The sequence below is a fragment of the Euprymna scolopes genome, chromosome 11 (assembly GCF_053919585.1).
Source record: "Euprymna scolopes isolate OS-2025 chromosome 11, ASM5391958v1, whole genome shotgun sequence".
Lineage (NCBI taxonomy): Eukaryota > Metazoa > Mollusca > Cephalopoda > Sepiida > Sepiolidae > Euprymna > Euprymna scolopes.
This window is the reverse complement of record NC_136492.1, coordinates 23,282,196-23,304,939: the sequence shown is the minus strand read 5'-3', so window position 1 is coordinate 23,304,939 and position 22,744 is coordinate 23,282,196. Positions and strand designations below refer to the sequence as shown.

At 32.7% G+C, this 22,744-nt stretch overlaps 1 protein-coding gene across 2 annotated transcripts in view; it reads right to left on the bottom strand.

Moving 5' to 3' along the window:
- The window catches only part of LOC145287805 (patatin-like phospholipase domain-containing protein 4), a 137,146-nt gene that overhangs the window by 62,902 nt on the left and 51,500 nt on the right, over nucleotides 1-22,744 (bottom strand). Inside the window, exon 2 of one of the 2 annotated variants that reach the window (XM_080135651.1) lies at nucleotides 3,288-3,311. The exons of the other annotated variant lie outside the window; for it this stretch is intronic. The gene's annotated coding sequence lies outside the window, so the exon portion shown is untranslated. The remainder of the gene's footprint in view (nucleotides 1-3,287; nucleotides 3,312-22,744) is intronic. 2 annotated transcript variants of the gene reach the window in all.

The following is a 22,744-nucleotide window of genomic DNA, read 5'->3' as shown; positions in this document are numbered from 1 at the left end:
AAATAAATATTTTTTTTTAATTTGCATTACAAATAAATAATCAACGCAACAATAAAAGGTATTGTTTTACTGTATACGTTTTCAGCATCCCAATTGTTTTTTTCGCGTTTAAAAGATATCAAAATTTGAATTTAACTTTAAGTATTATCGTATCTGTTCAGTGCACATTTACCTATAAGTATGGCAAACCACTGGAAAATGGCTGTAAGTTTTTTTGGGTTTTTTAAAATAAACAATTATGAACAGAACGACTCATAGGAATCTATCTATATTCTTTTTTCATGTTAATATACTTTCATAGAAATGTTTCTGTTACATCACAAAAAACTATTTTCTTTACGTCATAAGTGTCACGCTCATACATTAATTCCATAGTTAATATATTACACTGACCCAATGGGTCATGGGTAGTCTAGTATTATATATATATATATATATATATATATATATATATATATATATATTAAGTAATGTGATTTATAATTTAAAAATTTAAAAAAAAAATTTTAAATTTAAAAATCAAATTTTAATTAAATTAAAAATCAGTTTCATAAGGAACAACAACAAAATCAATTATCTGTACGATCTTTTCGGAAATCCGTGCTTTTTATTGTGGTATACATGAAGTTATGTAGAACAATTATATATAGTTTTTTTGGTAAGCACGGTCTCCTCATCAATAAAATAAAAAGCTATAGCAAACATCTAAATGACTACTTTAAACACAGTTCCTGATTTCAAAAAAAGAAAAACTAAAAGATTCATCTGCCTTACTTTTAATGCTAGGTTTATTTATGGTGTCTTTTAAATTCAATAAAAATCCTCCTAAATTTGCTGATGAGGAGACCGTGCTTACCAAAAAAACTATATATAATTGTTCTACATAACTTCATGTATACCACAATAAAAAGCACGGATTTCCGAAACGATCGTACAGATAATTGATTTTGTTGTTGTTCCTTCTTATGAAACTGATTTTTAATTTAATTAAAATTTGATTTTTAAATTTAAAAAATTTTTTTTTAATTTTTAAATTATAAATCACATTACTTAAAATTGAATTAGCTCTAGGACATTTAACTATCGAGCTTATTATATATCTAAATTACAACGAGCACTTTCTATTTCCTGTATTTTAATTAAACTAGTAATTTCACTGTTACATTAAAATACACTTAGCTCTTTAGACTATTGTTCTAATCTCCTTTAAATATATATATATATATATATATATATACTCGGGGTTTTTTTATATTCAAAAGTAATGGACTAATGAATTCAACGAGGTTGTTAGATAGTGCTCAATAAAAAGAGCTGATAATACTTGTTTATTGTTATATAAACATGCTCACATCCCGCTGCTACAAATAGCCACTTGTTTCAATCAAACAACAGATATCATCAGGCAGCGACTTGACTATTCAAAAGTTCAATTTCATGTGAGCATGTTTATATAACAATAAACAAGTATATATATATATATATATATATATATATATATATATATATACATACATACAGAGAGAGAGATCGAGAGAGAACACAAACTTAAAACTGTAAATCATATTTTACATGAATTTATTGTTCAACAGGATACTCAAATAAAATACGAGGTGCCTTCAATAAGTTTCCAGATTTTTATTTTGTAGAGGTATTTAAAATCTTGAAAATTCAGTATGTTATTGTTATACATCTTATGAGATGACTGACCCATTTTTATGATTTCAGGTTCAAATGAACAGCTACAACAGAAATTAGAATACACTCTACTAAAGGCCGATTGTCACAGCTGGTTAATTTCAAAAATGTAATCTAGACGTGAGGACACTTCAGTAGAGCAATAGATCGGGGGGGGGCGTGTGGGGTATATGCGAAGGGGGGGGGGGGAAAGATACCTTTTAAGGCTAGGTTATGGCTAGAAACAAATACAAAAAAATAAGTAATATACGACGTACTGGGCGTATCTGGATCGCTCTTTGGGAAAGAAGAAGGAAAGGATGGCTAGCTCATTTATATACCCGAAGGCCATCTTGGGAAGGCAGGGCATGATGGGATAAGCTATTTCTTTTTTTAATGGACTTTGATATATGAAAGTATGATAGGTCATGAAAAGGAAGGGTTGTAAAGAGATAGCTTCGAATTTGGGGGTATCAAAACCAAAGTTTAGAAGAACGATATGCAATAAAATTCTGTTCCAAACATGGAAAAAAATGGCACAGAAACGTATGGAATGCTTCAGACTGCTTTTGGAGCAGTTTTTGAGAAGCATAAGAGATTCAAGGAAACCAGGGAGTCTGAGGGATGATGAGAGGTGGGATGAGTAACGAAGTCAGAACACCAGAGTTGATTGGCCAAATAAAGAATTTCATAGATAAGGACTGCCGTGTGTCTATAAAAAAAATAAGTGCAGAGTTTGATGCCAGTGTGGGAACTGTACACACAATTAACTGCAGGGAACTGAAGCTGTGGAAGATTTGCGCAAAGTTTGTCCCAATGCACCAGTTTACAAGTCCATCCTTGTCACAGACTATTTGACCAAGATGGGCATCAAGACAGTTCCTCACCCTCCCTATAGTTCAGACCTTGCTTCCTGTGACTTTTTGGTTATTCCCTAAGCTCAAGGAAAACCTTAGAGGCTGTTATGAGACAATTGAGGAGATGAAAGAGGCTGTAACGAGAGCCATTAACATGCTTACACAAGAGGACTTCCATGGAGCCTTCCAGAAGTTGTTGGAACGATATAACGTGCATTGCAGCCAGAGGAGATTACTTTAAAAGGGACTAGAGTTTCATGTGTGTACTTTCAATAAAAGTGCTCATATGCAAAAAGTCTGGAAACTTATTGAAGGCACCTCGTATATTAAAATTTCCTTAATCCGTGGAGTTTCAAAGAAATGCGGTCTTTCATCAGAGGAAAAATATTAGCAAATGAATATTATAGTGCAGCTATGAATTTGCTATCGTGTATAGTAATGTTCCATTTGTTTTAATGAATATTATTTTAGAACGCGGACGAACAAACATGCAAAATATCAAAGATAACAAGATCCAGAGTGCTGATTAAAGAAGTCTTCGCTGAGATGTATTTAAAATCAATTTTGATATGTCCAACTTGTTTAAAGTTAAAAGAATGATCATGTTTTAATGCATAGGAGAATAGTGCATTTATTAAAATTACCAAAGACATATAAGAAATACCAATTCTTAACTTTTAACAAGCTAGACCTATTAAATTCATTTTAAATACATAAGATATAGCCAATTGAGGAAAGACAGCATGTACTCACATGAACTAGCGTATATTTTCCAGGCTGTGTGATGTAGAAAGACAAAAAATAATTATTACGATATTCCGTGATAGTCCTATCATCTCTATTATTAAATCTATATAAATAAAACAGTAGATAGATGGGTGTGTGTGTGTGAAAATATTTAACTGATAAACTCTTAAACTAATGGTCGCATAACACTGAAATTAACAAGATATATCGCGATTTACGTACATGTTATTTGTTTATATATAGATCCCCCTTTGTCAACTAAGCTCCAACCCCTGTCCCATCACCACAATGTTGCATCTCTGTACTTGTTTTACAAGTATTTCAACAGAATGTGCTCTGATGAACTCGTTACACTTGTTCCCCTTCGAAGTACATATCTCAGACAAACCCGATTAGCAACAAAATCACACCCCTTCATTGTTGAGGTCCCTAAATGCCAGAAAGCTTTCTACTCTAATAGGTTCTTTCCTCAAACAGCTATTAGTTTTTTTTTGTTTTTTTATTACATTTTCACCCCAAACAAGGCACAGTGCCATTTTGATGTAGGAGGCTACTATCAGGGACATAAGTTGCAGGGATACTATGTAGGGAGTTGAGCAGCAAGATGTCTGGGCACATTACACTTGAACTTCTGGATGTCAGTACAGTTGGAGAAGCAGGAACCCGGAAAGTAATTCCAGAGTCTGGCAGTTCTGGGGAAGAGAGTAGAAGACTTTCTTACATGTAGGGATCTCTACTGTGTAGAGGTGGGACTTTGCTGCTAGTTACGTTTGACGGGGGTATTTACGTCGAGAGACTTTGGAATTTCCTTCCTGCTACCTGCTTCCCTGACTGTATTGATAAGGAGAAGTTTGAATGTAATATAAGCCAACATCTTGCTAATCTTTCCTAGACATAGCCCCAAATAGTAGCCACTTACGTCCAAGTGGCGATATGCTTTGTAAGGGGTGAACATGAGGAAAACAAAAAAAAAATTCGGATGACCTTAGTTTTACATCACGACGACACTGAACAGGAGTTAGAATCATATTTCACATTAAAACCTAAAAAAAATTACAAGTGAGGCATTTATTCGTCCGTTGACAGATTAGGTCATTACTGTTATGAATAAAGGGTTTCAAAAACGCAGTTTCTCATTTTCAAGATGAGACCTTAAATCGGCAAAAACTTTTGCACCAACCTGATATATCGGAGTCGGTGCATACTGCCAATCGATATCTCGACGTGAAGGGAATTAGGGACCTTACTCGGGGTCTCTGAAAAGGTCGCCTGCCAGTTATCAAAATCTATTTCTTTCCCACCTACGCATTACATTTAGAGCCGGCGTATTCTATTTCAGAACCGACAACCCAGCGGGTGCATCACCGTCATATTTAGTCTACAAATCATGACGTCAAAAGGGTGGGTTTCTGCAGTTGTTTTCCCCTCCCTCCGACTTCTATCGATGTATACGTGTTTTCTACCTAGAAATAAATCACAGCGGTTGAAATATACAAAAGGAAACGAACTACAACGAATTTCCTCGCAACCCTCGCACACGTAACTCCAGTCTTTTCACATGAGCAAAAACAGACGTGCATGAGGCAGACAGACTGTACAACCCATAACGTTCAATCTTTCAACTCGGACTGGGTAAGCTGAAAAAGAAAAGAAAAAAAAAAAAAAAAAAAAGGAGAATATTAGCTACTAGGCTACTAGCAGATGTACCCGGCCTTGCCCGATATTAAACGTAACGTTAAATTCCTAAGTAAAAAAAAAAAAAAACGAAAAGAAACTGAGACATGTGCATACGAGTACTGTTTAAACAATTTACTTCTTGTAAGTCAAAAATAAAAAAAATACTTGAGCTGAGATCGAAACACACCTAAAGACAGTGAGTCAAGTACGATAACCATTCGGCCACCTTGCCACGATCTTTAAAAAGTATTTTCAAACCAACTTATGCTTAACATAAAGAAGGCCATGGATGCGCATTCATGAAACAGTTGACAAACACATAAAAATCTGATGACTCCCAAGTACCAGTTTTTCCATTTTTAGTCCTTATCAACCCTTTTTTCTGAATGGAAAAAAAAAAAAAACGATTAAAAAGTTTTCCGTATGTCTGAATACCCTATGTACCAAATTTCAAGTTTATAGATTAAAAATTCGTTGAGTATATAGGTTGAGAAGTGCCCTCACACACATCTTCACTTTCATAGATGTACTAGACTAGATAGATTATCCACTCAGAAAAATACACCTGCAAACACATGCACGCACGCATATACACTCATAGTTAACTTAAGTCTATTTTCTTCGTTCTCATCCTCTTTCTCATTATTTTTCTTTCGTTTGTACAATATACAAATACATAGTGTTTGTACATCTATGTTATCGCGCTAATTTTTTAATAGTATTTCAAGTCAAATTCATATTTTTACGAGAACACCCTCATATTAAGAATTGGTTTCTAAATAATAAAACTATTTTCACCGTGGTGACAGATGCATAAGTACCAAATATACACACACACACACACACACACACACACACACACACACACACACACACACACATGTCATCCACATACAGTACTGTTTCACAGCTCATAAGTGCTGTGAGACAGGCAACTACCTCAAGCCAGGATTGAAACCCATTATGCTATCGGCAGCTACTGAGCGAGTCGTGAGTTGAACGATGTTTTGACATCGTCTAAAATACCTAAGCTCAGTTTGTTTACACAAAGAGCATCGCTTATACGCTAATGGTAATTCGTGTATCACTTCTGAATATGCTCAACTCAAGATGAGGAGCATTATAGTCATCCACATACAGTACTGTTTCCCTGTTTCACAGCTCATCAGTGCAACTACCTCAAGCCAGGATTGAAACCCGACCGTGGTGTAATCACATTGACACACCGGTTCTCATCAGATAAACGAAGTTAAGCAATGTTGAGTCTGGCTAGTAGCAGATGGGTGACCATTTGGAAATTCTAGGCGCTCTTTGCTCATCTCGGCATTGTTTTCCGAATCTCAGCAATCCCCCACTTTTGGAAACTATAATTTCTTCATATCTTGGAAATTACTCATTTCCTGCCATTTTAAACATTGTTTTCGTTTTTAGCACCCTTAAAAATCTGTAATAGTGATAATTTTAAAGGATTGTTTGGATGGGAAAGATTTTACTTTTACCAATATTTCAATCAAAGTCATTTGTTTCCCTAGTTGTGCATATGAATTACAGAACCAACATCTTCCATATTTCCAACAACTCTCTGGCCTTGATGGAGGGGGAGACTAAAACTTGCTGCTATGGTTTCAAATGATCTGAAATAACCGCAAAGGAAGACTTGATTCCAAATATTTCTCATATGTTATATCTCTCCTCGTTGGCTTTCATACATAAAGTAAATTTCACGGTGTATACGGATTATTTGATATTGGAGATATTCATAATCGTACCCTATTTCCAAAAGAGGGAAGATATAACATATGAGAAATTTTTGGAATTAAAGTTTCCCCTTGCTGTTATTTCAGATCATTTGAAACCATAACAGCAAGTTTTAGTCTCCCCTTCATCAAGGCCAGAGGTTTTGGGGAAATCCTAGATATCACAATTTAAAGTCTGTAGATCAAAGATTCGTTGAGTATATAGGTTGAGAACACACACACTTTCACAGTATCTTTATATTAAAACATATCGTGTTAGACAACGTTCAATATACTTGCTAGAGTAGTTTAAAAAAAAAACAAGAAAGATGAAGAAATAAAGAATCAAGTAAAGATTAGATACCCCGTAGCAGACGACAAAAATAAGCGAACAATTCAAGAGGCACCGTTTGTTCGACCTTGACATTGCCGTTAGTTGTTTCTAAACGTGTAAACAGGTCAAATAGCAGACATATTCGAATGTTCGCGAGCAAGATTTTTTTTAAATATATTTTAAAAACTTTTAAAGATTTAAAAGAAAAATATATATTTACAACACATTTTCTTTAATATTATATATTTACAAAACTATTAAAGATTAAAAAAAAATTCTATTTACGCAAACCTTTGTAATGTAAGTAATAAAATGAAGTATTTAAACAAAATATATTTAAATAAATGAGTGTCACAGAAATTTTAATAAAACTATTAATAATTATTATAATTATAATAAAAATTTTAAAAAAATAAAATGAATGACCTATATTAATTGCAAAACATTGGAAACTGAAATTTTGGGACGCTAAACTTACTTTCACTTAATTTGCCGGTACTGGTGCAGAGTGATCCGGACGTATATAATAACGTTATTATTTAAAAAAAGCCATTCTTAACATAGAGAGGGGAGGATGTTTTGTACCTATTCTATACTTCAACCATACAATTGAATAAAAAACATATCATAAAACTTTAATTAAACTTGGAAATACGATTTTAAAAAAAGCGCGGATCACTCTCTGCACTAGCACCAATTTGCCGGTAATCGTGAAGAAAGAGAGAGCCTGTTTCCTCCGTTTGACTATAGGTGGCGTTACTGCCTGTCCACCCAGTTACGGAAGCACAAAATCTATATAATGGCACCCTTGAAATAAAAATAAATGTTTTTGTTATATTTTAATTTTAAACATGTTTTTTTGTTGTCTTTTTTCAAACATATTTACGTTTTTTTTTGTTTTTTTGTTTTTTTTTTTTGCAAACATATTTAAGTTTTATTTTTCCAAACATTTACGTTTTGATGCTTGCTTATTTTCAAACATTTACGTTTATTTTATTTATTTATTTATTTTTTTTTTGACGCATAAACTAAATGTTTTTGCTATATTTTTCTTTTAAACATATTTATGGGTACAACCGTTTTTCCGCGAGTATTTTTTACGCTCTTATAATAAATTTTTTTTTTTTTTTTTAAATCAACGTTTTTTCTTTTAGCTTTTTTTATGGATCCCCCCCCTTTTTTTTCTTAATTTTTCTGCACTTATTTTACCTTTTCCGCGAGTATTTATATATATATTTGAAAAGGGACATTGTAAAACCTGAATCTTACTTGAAACTACTATTAAAAAATAGCGCGGTACAATAAGTGCATAAGCAAACTTTTCAAAAAGAAAAATATTTTTAAAAAAATATTTAGTTTATGCTTGCAAAAAAAAAAAAAAAAAAAAAAAAAAAACGTAAATGTTTGAAAATAAACAAGCAACAAAACAGAAATGTTTGGAAAAATAAAACTTAAATATGTTTGGGTACTGGTCGCGGTAAGAGTTCCCTGCCGAACACCCTAAAAAAACAATGACTTCTCCCCACGCATGCGCAAAGGACATGTTTTAGTTGCCATAGTAATAAAATACATTACTACACATTTATTAATAATATCTCACTTTTAATCACTTTTATCAACTTTTTGTTTTTACTTTTTAATAGCATTTTCTTTTTAAATGACAACGTTAATGTTTATGAATATTGAAATAAAATACATTACTACACATTTATTAATATCTTTTTTTTTTTACTGTTTATGTGTCAATAACGTTATTATTTAAAAAGCCATTCTTAACATGGGGAGGGTGCAAATTCGCCTAAAAAAGTAGAATCTCATTTTACGGAATTAGCTAAGAGTGTTAATTTACAATAACACCTATGGCACCATTGGCACTTCTGCATGTCAGTAACATGAAGCGAATGCGTGTAATTTAGTTTCAAGAACCGCCGACAGATGTCGTTTGTCAGCCAAAGAAACGGGGTCGATACCTATTGTTGTAATGAAAAATAAAAGTTTCATTCAACACACAAAACTAAAAACACATAGAAATGAAAAAAGTTGGAACATTATTTTAATATTCATTTTAAGAAAATGCTATTAAAAGCTATTAAAAAAGTAAAGAAAAGGTCGATAAAAGTGACACATAAACAGTAAAACGTAGTCATTTAAAACAGAACAGAAAAAGTCGATAAAAGTGACACAAACAGTAAAACAGTAAAAAAAAAAGAAGATATTATTAATAAATGTGTAGTAATGTATTTTATTTCAATATTCATAAACATTAACGTTGTCATTTAAAAAGAAAATGCTATTAAAAAGTAAAAAAAAAGTTTTAAAAAGTCGATAAAAGTGATTAAAAGTGAGATATTAATAAATGTGTAGTAATGTATTTTATTGAATTTAGGAAAACTCGTCCCGGGAAAACTCGTCTCGGGAAAACTCGTCTCCGGAAAACTCGTCTCCGGAAAACTGGTCCCCTTTCGCTAGGTAGGAAAACTGGTCCCTTATTGAATAAATGTTGATTGAAAACACATTTTATGATCGTTCTTGAAGGAGATATTGTTTTTTAAAATAGACTATAACCCCCATAATATTTAAAAAAAAAATTTTTTACTTGTTTAATGTTTTTTTTTTTTTTAAATAAAATCGATTTTCTAAGTGTTCGCTTTCTACCTAACTGGTTAAGTTCTTAGTGGTTTCACTTATTTTAAAGCAGTTAGTATGTTCATAAACGAGACCGCTTTTTTTTTATATTAATATAAAAAGAATTTATGGGTTTGTATTACTGTACACATAGATTCGAAAAAGTTGTCAAAAAACAAATATATAACAAATAAATGTTATCAAAGGCAAGATAGATTACTTTTCTACCAAACTGGATATAATTTTCGTGTTTTTATTCAATTTAACATGTTTATTGAGCTCGAAAAGCATAGTGTTTACCGATGTATTGGAAAATTTAAAATGGCGGCCGACTCTCTCTTTAACACGGTAAGTTCGAAAAAAGGTGTAATAAATAATAAACTAGACAAAATACTGTTAGAAATTTGTTCAATATATGTTACCGTGACATAATTTGACATATATTCGGTGGTTTTTTAATAGCATTTTCTCTAGTTTATTATTTATACTACCTTTTCCCGAACTTAACGTGTTAAAGAGAGGGTCGGGCGCCATTTTGAATTTTCCAATACATCGGTAAACACTGTATGCTTTTTGAGCTGAATAAACATGTTAAATTGAATGAAAACACGAAAATTATATCCAGTTTGGTAGAAAAGTAATTTATCTTGCCTTTGATGTTATATATTTGTTTTTTGACAACTTTTTCGAATCTATGTGTACAGTAATACAAACCCGAAAATTGATTAATAAATTTATTTAGTGATTACTTTTTCTCTTAATGATTGATTTTAGAATTTTGAAGTAAAAATTTAAAAAAATTAAAAATTAGTTAACGAGAGATTGTTAGCACATGGGTGGCATCTCTCGCGCCAAAAAAATATTTCGTTTTTAATTTATTAGTTAATTTTGCAAAATTTCACAGGACGACAATAAATGTTGATAATTGATAAAATTATAATTTTAAATAACGCATGAGTAAATTTTGTATGAGAGAAAACAAAAACATAACAACAAAAAAACTATCATAATTAAAAAACCAAAACAAAAAGCAACGAAAAATCGAATCGCTGCCTGTTTTTAAATTTTTTGGTTTTGTTTTTAATTATTGTTTTTATGACTCCAAAAAACATCGTTAAAATAAGAACAAAAAAAAATTTGTAATTAACTTTGTATGAACATAATAAACGCTTTAATATAAGTGAAACCACTAAGAACTTAGCCAGTTAGGTAGAAAACGGACACTTAGAAAATCGATTTTATTTTAAAAAAAAAAAAAAAAAAAACATTAAACAAGTAAAAATATTTTGTAAAAATATTGGGGGGGGGCTATAGTCTATTTTAAAAAATAATATCTCCTTCAAGAATGATCATAAAATGTGTTTTCAATCGATATTTATTCAATAAGGGACCAGTTTTCCTATCTAGCGAAAGGGGACCAGTTTTCCGGAGACGAGTTTTCCGGAGAAGAGTTTTCCCGAGACGAGTTTTCCGGGCACCATTTTATTACTATGGCAACTAAAACATGTCCTTTGCGCATGCGTGGGGAGAAGTCATTGTTTTTTTAGGGTGTTCGGCAGGGAACTCTTACCGCGACCAGTACCTATGTTTGCAAAAAAAAAAAAATGTTTAAAATTAAAATATAACAAAAACATTTATTTTTATTTCAAGGGTGCCATTATATAGATTTTGTGCTTCCGTAACTGGGTGAACAGACAGTAACGCCACCTATAGTCAAACGGAGGAAACAGGCTCTCTCTTTCTTCACGATTACCAATTTGCCTTTATAGAGAAGTAAGCAAATAGCAAGTTTTTTTTTTGTTTTTGTTTTTTAAATAAAAATAAAAATTACAAAAAGATTTCTATCTTGTGATACTACATTTCATCTTTATAAAAAAAATAAAAGTTATAAAAGATATGTGAATAAAATATATTTCTTTAAATCTCGATTGTTTATACTTGTGATTTTATTATGCATAAAAATTGCCTCGGTCTAGAAGGATTTCTCCTTCACTGACCACCTACATACATCGCACTTTAAATATTGAATTGTATTACAACAACACGAAGAAAGATAAACACACACACACACACACACACACACACACACACACACACACACTCACACACACACACACACACACACACACTGTACATAAAAATTAATCTTGGTCGCAAAAATCCGAACAAGTCAGTTATTTTATATTTGTTTCTGCCATAAAAAGTTTGGTTATAATCATTTTATTTCAATTTTTTTTTAATTATGTATTTTTAAATTGACATCATCCGAAATTCTCAGTTATAACCTCGGTTTATTTATTTATTTATTTGGTATTATTTTACGACCTGCTCCAGCGTAGTATAAACACCACAACCACCCCATGTTAAGAACGGCTTTCGGAATAAACACCTCCCACCCTCCCCATGTTAAGAACGGCTTTTGAGGTTAGGGGTGTTTTTTTTTCCGAAAGCCGTTCTTAACATAGAGAGGTTGGAGTGTTTATAATATGCTCGGGCACGTTGTAAAAATTCACCATAATAGTTTTATTAAAAGTTCTGTAAATATATAACAAGAAGGTACTCAGAAAGAGACACCCATTTATTGAAATATATTTTGTTTAAATACGTTCGTTTTTATTACTTACATTAAAAAGTTTTGTGTAAATAGAAAAAAAGTTTGTTTTGTTTTATCCTTAAAAGTTTTGTAAATATTTAATATTAAAGAAAATGTTTTGTAAATATTTATTTTTACTTTTAAATCTTTAAAAGTTTTGTAAATATATTTTTAAAAAATCTTGCTCGCGAATATTCGAATACGTCTGCTATTTGACCTGTTTACAAGTTTAGAAACACCTAACGGCAATGTCAAGGTCGAACAAACGGTGCCTCTTGAATTGTTCGCTTATTTTTGTCGTCTGCTACGGGGTATCTAATCTTTACTTGATCCGAAATAAATTATAAAATGTATTAATTCATAATATATGGTGGTATATACTTTTGGCACATTTAATAGGTTCCCTATTAGAACTCTTTATTTTTTCGACATAATATTTTGTATGCTATCAATTTTCTCCTGATAAGATGATAGCCGAAAGAGCTCTTGAGAAACTTCCGCTTATTATTTTCAAAACTATATATATATATAAGTGAACGTGTCTGTGTGCCTGTGTACATTTTCCTACGCAATAACTTTGCCAATTTTAAGTCTACAGACTCGAAATTTGATACCCAGGGTACTGAGATTTGGGAAAATCTTTGTAATCGGTTTTCGACCAGAAATTTTGCTGCTAAGGGGTCAAAGTTCAACGATTTGACTTTTTAGAACTCTACCAAACTCCTCCAACAATTTTGGGTCTAAACACTTGAAATTTTAGATATAGGTTCCTTGGACATGGATCTAACTTAATAACTTGATTTGAGCCCAAAACAATAAATTTTAAGGGGTCATAATAGGGCTCAAACTTAAAAAAAATTGATCGTTTTTTTTTTTGTTTTTTTTTTTGCTCAGCATACACCTCCAATCACCCGGGCATCCATATATGAGAGAGAGAGAGAGAGAGAGAGAGAGAGAGAGAGAGAGAGAGAGAGAGAGAGAGAGAGAGAGAGAGAGAGAGAGATCGTTATATTTTTGAATGCTAAATGTTTTGGTTTCGATTCTAGCTGATGGCACCAAAATCATTTTTTTTTTTTTTTACTTTTGAAATCTACTATATACTGGGTACAATAATCAATCGAGAATTGGCTCTATAATAATAGATACGAAATCTGCATAAATTAAAATATGTTATTTAAACATATTTTACGACTGGGCATCTAACCTCCAGATAAATTTTGTGCTTGAAACTCCTATAAAATTTTCATTAGTGACTGAACTGTTGTATTAGCAATATCGCCTGAAGAGGTCTCTAGTTACTTGTAACTGGCTGACCGAAACACGCTCATGAATGTGTAACAACATAATAATGCTTATGTAAAACAAATAAATAATCTGTGTGTATGTGATTGTGTGTGTGTATATATATATATATATATATATATATATATATATATATATATATATATATATATATATTAAAATCTTTGTTTTTCTTAGACTTTCAATGGAATACACCCTTTTAATGAAGGCTGTTGGTTTTTAGGGGTTATTTTTTTTTTCTCTGATGGTATTAACCCCGAGAAGTTATCCCCTTGTGGTGAGAGACATTGTAGAAAAATAGTTTTTAAAAAATATTTTTATTATTTAATAAAATACTTCATAACATTTTTTTGGTTTTCTAATGTTTTCAAATTAACTTTACAGAATGTTTTCAAAGATGTGATCAAACTCCTATATACACACATGTATTAAATATACGAAGACTTTAGAGAGGCCATTCGAAATGGACGGACTCTGTAAAATGAGTGTCAGTCAGACACATTAACATCGAATCAACAATGATTTAGCACAAAAGCGAAAAAAATCAGCCTCCATGCCTCTTCCGCGCAGAACCAAACACACACAATCCATAAAATCATTAAAAAAAAAAAAAAAAAAAAAAAAAAAGAAAGAATCAATAAAGAAGGGCGGGGGGGGGGTAAGACAAGGTAAAATACACATCACCTGTGGAAGGATCCCATCTAGGATTCGATCCAAGTCACGAAACATATTGCCTCCTTTTCAGTACAAGATCACATCACAATGGCAGACATTAGTATATCCTCAGGGAATTTGCTATTTTTTTTTTTTTTTTTTTTCCACGTGTACTCTGTTCAGCTTGATAAACTCAATAATATCACTTAACACCTAACTTTCTTTTCTTTTTTTTTTTTTTTTTTTTTTTTTTGTTTTTAGTCTAAACAGTTTCGATGCGGATTAGCACAAGATAATCCTGCAGTCAACCCAGCAGGAGAAGCAGATCATGCACTGATGTGCACAACCGTCAAGGGCCAATCAGTCTAGACATCAACCCTTCTCCTCCCCTCCCTCCGCATACCTTTGCCGAATTACAGGTAAATTATTTAAATCAAAAGGTGGACAAGTGGTCTAATCATTACAAGCGTGGACTACGTAAATAGAAGGCCGTTCCACTAAAGTCACATGACCTGCTGACGTCGCAGAATTAAGTACAATTGTCAAGATTAGGCGATAGATGACTATTACAAGGATTGTCATTTCCGGTTTCAATTCTCAACGAAATTACAGAGGGATTTATAAAACTGGTCCAAAAGTGACTGCATTTGGAGATCGCGCCATTGCTTGGTGTCAACGTCATGACACTTCATAGAAAATAGACAGAATCAGCTGTATTATCAAAACAAAAATAAAATTATAAAACAGGGTCGTAAAAATACAAACAAACAAAAAATAGAAGGCCGTTGCAATAAAGTCACATGACCTGCTTACGTCACCGAATAAAGTACAATGGTCACAGTTAGGCAATAGGCAACTATTATGAGGATAGTCATTTTTTGTTTTAATTCTCAAAGAAATTGCTGAAGGATTCATATAACTGGCCCCAAAGTGATTGTATTTTCTTTTTTTTTTTCTTTTTTTTTTTTAAAGATATAGAATCTTTTTAAATTTGGACGTGGAATTAAAAGGGGTTTTTGTTGTTGTTGTTGTTGTTGTTGTTCTTGGGGGAGTTTTTATAGGGAAAATATTGCAGTAAAGTTTTCTTTTATTTTTTGAAAGTGTATTTAATTAATATTTTAAAAAGGTACCCTTATTAAAATATTTCCTAAATGATATTTTTTTTTAACAATCCTTTTTTTTTCTTTTCTTTTCTTTTCTCGGATAATACAGCTGACACCGTGTATTTATTCTAATGACGTACACACCAAGCAATGGCTAAAAATTGAAACAAAAAAGTGGCCATCCTCATAAAAGTAATTCATCGCCTAACCGTGACTAGGACGTCAGCAAGTCATGTGACTTTACTGAAATGGCCTTCGTTCAACGCACTAATGTAGTCTTCCTTCTCCCATCAATAGTTTAAATAATTGAGTAGGCTGTTCAGAATTTGTAATATACAGTCATAGGTTACATATGCCTCGCATTGAACTAGGCAGGTGTATAGGAGGTGTTTCAAATTTCAGAAGGAATAAAATAATCTCTCAAATTTAAGTAGGGGTAGAATCGGCGAAAAAGAGTTTTTAATTACATGTGTGTACATTGTGCATCCATGTCTTCTCTAGTAGTCTTACTTCTCTGATGAATGTGATTATGTATATATATTAGTGAATAAATCACAAAAGACTATATTCCAAAGTTCATGATGTTGACCAACTTATAATTTATTCTTTTAATTCAGTTGATATTTACAAGAGGCGTGCAATAAGTAATGCCCCTGACCCACTTCTAGTTGTCTGATCTAGCTGAAATTTTGCATGTGCAATGATTTATATCTCTACGGGTTATGTAGAAAATTACAGCTCTGAACTAATTGTGGTTTCTGTTTTACAGGTGTTTGAACTGAGTCAGGTGTGAAATGGAGCCTGTTGAATGTCGAGCAGTGATTCAGTTTTTGTATTTGAAAGGACGCACACCACAGGAGACTTTTGATGAAATGAAAGAAACTTATGGTGATAATGCCCCATCATATGACCTTGTAAAACGCTGGCATCGTGAATACAAACATGGCCGGAAATCTATGGAAACAGCTCCCAGACCTGGTCGCCCCCCTTCTGCCATTGATGAGGCCTCTGTCCGTCAAGTTGAGGCTGCCATTTTGGAAAATCGGCGCATTACTATTCGCCAAATAGCCCAAGATGTCAAGATTAGTACAGGGTCTGTGGAAACTATCATTCATGACCATTTGGTGTATGCCAGATGGATTCCCAGGTTGCTCACACCATTCCAGAAGCGAGAATGCGTTGAGTGCTCGAGGATGAATTTGGAGATGTGCCAAGAAGAGGAGTCAAAGTTTTGCAAAAGACTGATTACACAGGATGAAACCTGGGTCCATCACTATGGTCCAGAGACCAAAGCCCAGTCAATGCAGTGGAAGCACTTGGACTCCCCACCTTCAAAGAAGGCAAGGGTGCAGCCCTCCGCTGGAAAGGTCATGCTCACAGTCTTCTGGGACCAGGACGGAGTAGTGATGACAGATTTCCTGGCAAAGGGTACCACAATTACAGGAGACTATTATGCTTCACTTTTGAGGAAATTAAGGGGAGCTATCAAAATCAAGAGGCAGGGCAAGATCAGCAAAGGTATCCTCCTCCTGCAGGACAATGCTCCGGTCCACAACTCGCATGTCGCCAGATCAGAAGCACAGGCGTATGGTTATGAAATCCTCCCCCATCCTTCCTCCTCTCCTGACTTTGCACCCTCTGACTTTCACCTCTTCCCAGCCATGAAGTTTTTTTTGAAAGGAAAGCGTTTCCCAGATGATGCAGCCTTGATTTCTGAAGTCACGTCGTGGTTGGAGAACCAACCTGGGGTGTTCTACAAAAACGGCCTCCAGAGCTGCATCAAACGATGGGAGAAATGCATAATTCCGGGTGGTTCCTATGTAGAGAAAGACTAATAACTGTGCCAAGTTTCGTTGCTCTACTGCTATGGTAAGTGGGTCAGGGGTATTACTTATTGCACACCCCTCGTACAATTCTTGACAGTACATGACAAGAATTGTAAATGTCAACTTAATTAAAGGAATAAATTATAAGATCGTCAACATCATGAAGTTTGGAATATAGTCTAATGTCATTTATTCACTATATTGCTCTGTAATTATATTGAGCTTGTTAAATAAGGATTGGTATACATTAAAAGAAAATATATTTCCACAGAAATAATATATATATATATATATATATATATATATATATATACACTGCATGTCAAATTATTAACGAGATAACATTTTTTTACCAGTTTCAGAAACTTACCCGTAGTTTCGTATCAAAAGCTTTGGGAATGTTGGCAATGTGAAATTTTCGTACTGTTTCGCACAATGTAAACCACTTTCCATCGTAATTGCTGAATCCACGGTATTTGGCGTGTATCAAATTATTAACAAGGCAGTTTGTTTTGTCAAAAAAATGAGTCGTAAAGGTGGTTTGAGTAGTTCTGAAAAGAGTACTATTACAGAACAGCTATCAAAAGGTAAAACTACCTTCGAAATATCGAAAATGATAGGAAGGTACCATCAAACTGTGAAGAACTTTGTCAAGGATCCTACAAAGGTACGTAAGAGAGCCAATAAAGATAAATATAGAGTTATTGCATGCCGTTCTCTACTCCAAATTAAAGGTGAAGTTGTTAAGAACCCTGGGTGGACAAGTCAAGAAGTCTTTGACCAAGCCGGATTGAAGAATGTCTTAAAAAGTACTCGATGTCCCCTTCTAAAAGAAGTGGCCAAGTCTGTTAAGCCTGTGACAAAGCCTTCATTAAAACAACATCACATACAAAACCGATTGAAATGGGCAGAGGACAACATGAAAACGGATTTTTCCAAAATTTTGTTCACGGATAAAGTGCGTGTCACTCTTGATGGCCTAGATGGCTGGAGCAAGGGATGGATCCTAGATGGACGACATCGTCATCAGCGTTTAAGGCGCCAACAAGGTGGTGGTGAGATAATGATTCGGGCAGGGATTATCGGAAGTACTTTAGTTGGCCCATCGAGAATTCCAGAACGCGTAAAAATGATGTCAAATGCTTATATAGCTTTTTCTGAAGAAGCAAATGTTGACGTTCAGAAGAACCATTATGCTCCCTCGCATTACCATACATTAGTCTGCATAAATGCATAACCCTAACCCTAACCCGCTCCCTCGCATGCAACAAAACAAAAGCAAAGAGTATTTGGAACAACTGGGGTTCTCTAGGCTACGGAAGATGGAGTGGCATGTGAATTCACCAGATTTGAAACCAATTAAAAACCTTTGGAGCCTCTATGCAAGTGGACGCCAATTTAAGAGCAAGGTTGAGTTGTGGGATGCTCTCCAAGAGGTATCGTGAAGAATAACTGTTGACAAAATCACAAATTTGACTTATTCTGTGGACCAACGTCTTTTACAAGTCATTCAAAAAAAAAAAAAACGATTGCATATGCCCTACTAATTATGACAACATAAAAATTGCTATGTAGTTATTGTGTTCTAAGGATTTTTCCTAGTTTATGTAATGTTTGAAAATTATTTCAATAAACAAGTTATGGGTATATTGTGTTTTTTCTCAACCTCGTTAATAACTTGACACACTGGAAGCAACAACCATTCCTATCTTCTGCCATAGTTTCGCTAATACTGCTTTAAATAATTTTATTTTTTGATTGGAGTAGTTGAATAATATTGTAAGCACGTTCTCAAAGTTTCATGGATTTTTATTCACTCGTCCCTTAAATATTTAAAAAAAATGTAAAATTGTTAATTTGATATGCAGTGTATATATATATATATATATATGAACAAATGATTAATAAAACATGTTAAAAGACATCTTGAAAAAGAGTTAAAAACATATTTAATTTAAAAAAAAAGAAAACACAAGATAAGTGGATAGTCATTAATCCGCAGAGTTTCGAAGAAATACTCTCCTTCTCATCAGAGGGCAGGAATTAGCAAAATGCAGGATCGGATTTTGCATATAAAAGTATTTAATGAAACTACAAGTAAGTCACAGATCTTACTTGTTTAAAAAAAAGGGTGAGGTAAGGGGAACAGGAGGCAAAAGAAAAGTGATAAAAAGATTTCACATGAATGGACAGTCCGGTGAAGGGTAAAAATCCAAAAATGGTAAAATCCAAAACGGTCGAATTCAAAATTTCAATCCAATGGGTAAATTCCAAATGGTTCAAAATAATCCAAAAGGCAGAGTTCCTTGGAAAAAAGCGCAAATAGAATGAATTCCAAATCATTAAAAGAAAAGTACTGGAGAGAATATTTAAAAACACATCTGTCAAGGCTGGATGAATCAAAAAAATTTTTTTGATTCATCCAGCCTTGACAGACGTGGATGAATCAAAAAAATATTTTTGATTCATCCTGCCCTCTGATGAGAAGGAGAGTATTTCTTCGAAACTCCGCGAATTAAGGACTATCCACTTATCTTGTGTTTTCTTTTTTTAAAATTAAATGTTTTTAACTCTTTTTCAAGATGTCTTTTAACATGTTTTATTAATCATTTGTTCATATTATAAGCTCTATTTCCTTTTCGGTTTTATTGAGCTTTTACATCTGGCTGAGTTTATTTTACTTGTAAATATTAACTCTTTAATATTTATAATATATTTTAAGTTTACCATTTTGATTACCTTGGTAAACTTATTGTAATTTTTTTATTATATATATATATATATATATATATATATATATATATTGTCTCGGCAGCCATGTCAAACGCATATCTTATTCTTTTTATTAATATTATTGGAATTTTTTCCCCTTTTCCTTGTACATATTTGTGAATTATTCCATGGATTTCGGCCTTTTGAATTATTTTGGACCATCTTCCAATTACGCTATTTCCTGGGATTTTACTTGTGCGAATTAACTTTCTTGGATTTATATTTTTGGATTTTACCGTCATTGGATAATTTACCTTTTACTAGACTATCCATTCACGTGTAATCACCTTTTTCTTCACCATATTCCCTCTGCTTCACATTTTGTTATCAAGTAAGATCTTTGATTTACTTGTAGTTTCATCAAATACTTTTGTATGCAAAATCCGATCCCGCATTTTGCTAATTCCTACCCTCTGATGAGAAGATAAGTATTTCTCCGAAACTCCGCGGATGAAGGATTATCCACTTATTAAGTGTTTCCTTTTCAGATTAAATGTTTTTAAATCTTTCTCAAAGTGTTTTTTAACATGTTTTATTAACTATTTGCTCTTATATATATATATATATATATATATATATTCAAGCATGGATATACTATAATCGCCAGACTAAAATTACTCAATGCAATACTAAAAAAAAAAAAAAAAATACACACTAATATTAACAAAATACCATTTAATACAGGTACTAATATACTGGACATATTTAACAATTAAAAAAATAAATAATTTCAACAACAAATAAATAATAGACTCAACCATAACCATTCCTTAGCCTTCTTGCCCTGCTAGACAACTCGGAGAAGAATATAAAATCAAACAATAATGACGACCACAAGACACCATTTGCCAGTTGAGACCAAAAGAATTGCTCGTCATGTTGAGAAAATCAGAAAAGTTAAAAAAAAAAAAAAAAGAAAAAAAAATTTGTTATATTTAATTAGAAATGCTTTGATGACAACTTTGCTGCCTAAATATATACACGCACAACTTAAACGCCTACGATATGCTGTCTTCGAATGTCTAATGTCTCTCTGTAAACGGATTTGTCAGGGCAGCCTGGCATAGAAGATACTTTTCTCTACAAGTAAACCCTTAATGGTTCACTTTCTCCAAGTGATGTTACCTCAAGTAACAGCACGAAGCTGGATACTCCACCAGACTAGATGAATTCTTGTCCTGGAATCCAATAAGATCAAGAGACAAATACATGTGAATATATGTACTCCATCCGTCCAATTTTTACAGTTGCAAAACTATATGCAGATATAACAGGGATGGAAAGGGTTTTACAGTAATCTGAAAAAAAATTTAAAATAAGGGGTTTGTTTTACTGTACACATAGATTCGAAAAAGTTGTCACAAAACAAATATATAACAAATAAATGTTATCAAAGGCAAGATAAGTTACTTTTCTACCTAACTGGATATGTTTTTAGTGTTTTTATTTAATGTAACATGTTTATTCAGCTCGAAAATCATACAGTATTTACCGATGTATTGGAAAGTTAAAAATGGCGCCCGACTCTCTCTTTGACACGGTAAGTTTGGGAATTAGTTGATTTGATTGAAAAATGAGTGATTTCACTGATTCCATTGACAATGAAATATGGGAGGATTTCATTGTCATCGGACATTGTTATTATGTGCGTATGTATGTGTGTGTGTATATATATATATATATATATATACACACACACACACAGTAAAAAAATCTTATTGAAAATTAATTCAAATTTTCAAAAAAAAACAAAAAAAAACATTACAAACCTATAAAGAAAGTATACAGAAATGTTAATTATCTGACAAGGAGTTCAAATAAACTTGAAAGACCTTATTCCACGGAGTTTCGGAAAATGCAATTCTTCTCATCAGAGAAAAGAGGTTTGCAAAATTTACAATAAATTTTGCAAATTAGTGCATTAATAGAAACTATAAAGATGAATTGAATCATTTTTGCATAAAAAATTTTTTTCGGTGTGTGTGTGTGCGCATATATATATATATATATATATATATATAGACATGTGCGTTTAAATTTAGAAAAACAAACGTCATCATACACCATCGACTTAACCCTAACTCCCTTCCTCCAATAACTAATTCTTCAAGCATGACATGCCTCTCCCACTCATAACTAATCCTAAGCAGATTAACACACCTAGAAAATTGGTGAACTTAATCCACCGATTACAAATCATTTATTTTCTAAAACAAAAATAATTTGCTTATTTATCAAATACATGTAGATTTGAACATACGCACCCCACCCTCCAAGTGTATTTTTTACGATTGCAAAGCTATATGCGGACATATCATCTGGGAGGAAAAGGGTTTTACAGTCATTCGAAAAAAAAAAAAAAAAAAAAAAAAAAAAGCAGCAAATTATTAAATATATAAAAATAGAAAAAAAGAATTGAAATCAGTAATTACATCGGTATCGAGAAAACTTTAGAATCGTCCTATCACTAATATAAATATAAATGTATGTGTGTGCATGTATGTACGCGCGCGCGCGCATGTATATCATTCAAACACAGTAGTTAAGTGGCAGTTTTAGTCATTTAGAACTGCTTTAAAGCTTCACCGCTCACTCATTTTTCGACCAAATTTCAAACAATTATTACAGTTTATAGATCACCTTCTCAGCTATATTGTGAAAAAGTTTTTTTCAATTTTCGTTCAGTAAAACAAAAGTTATAACGAATTTTCTGGTGTTAAAAATCGGAAAAACTATAAGGTGAGCGACGTTTTTATGACTGGTTTCCATAGCAACTATGTCGCTTCAGCGACTACTGTTGCTACTAATTCACTAATGAAAGCATGAAAGGGCGATAATTGA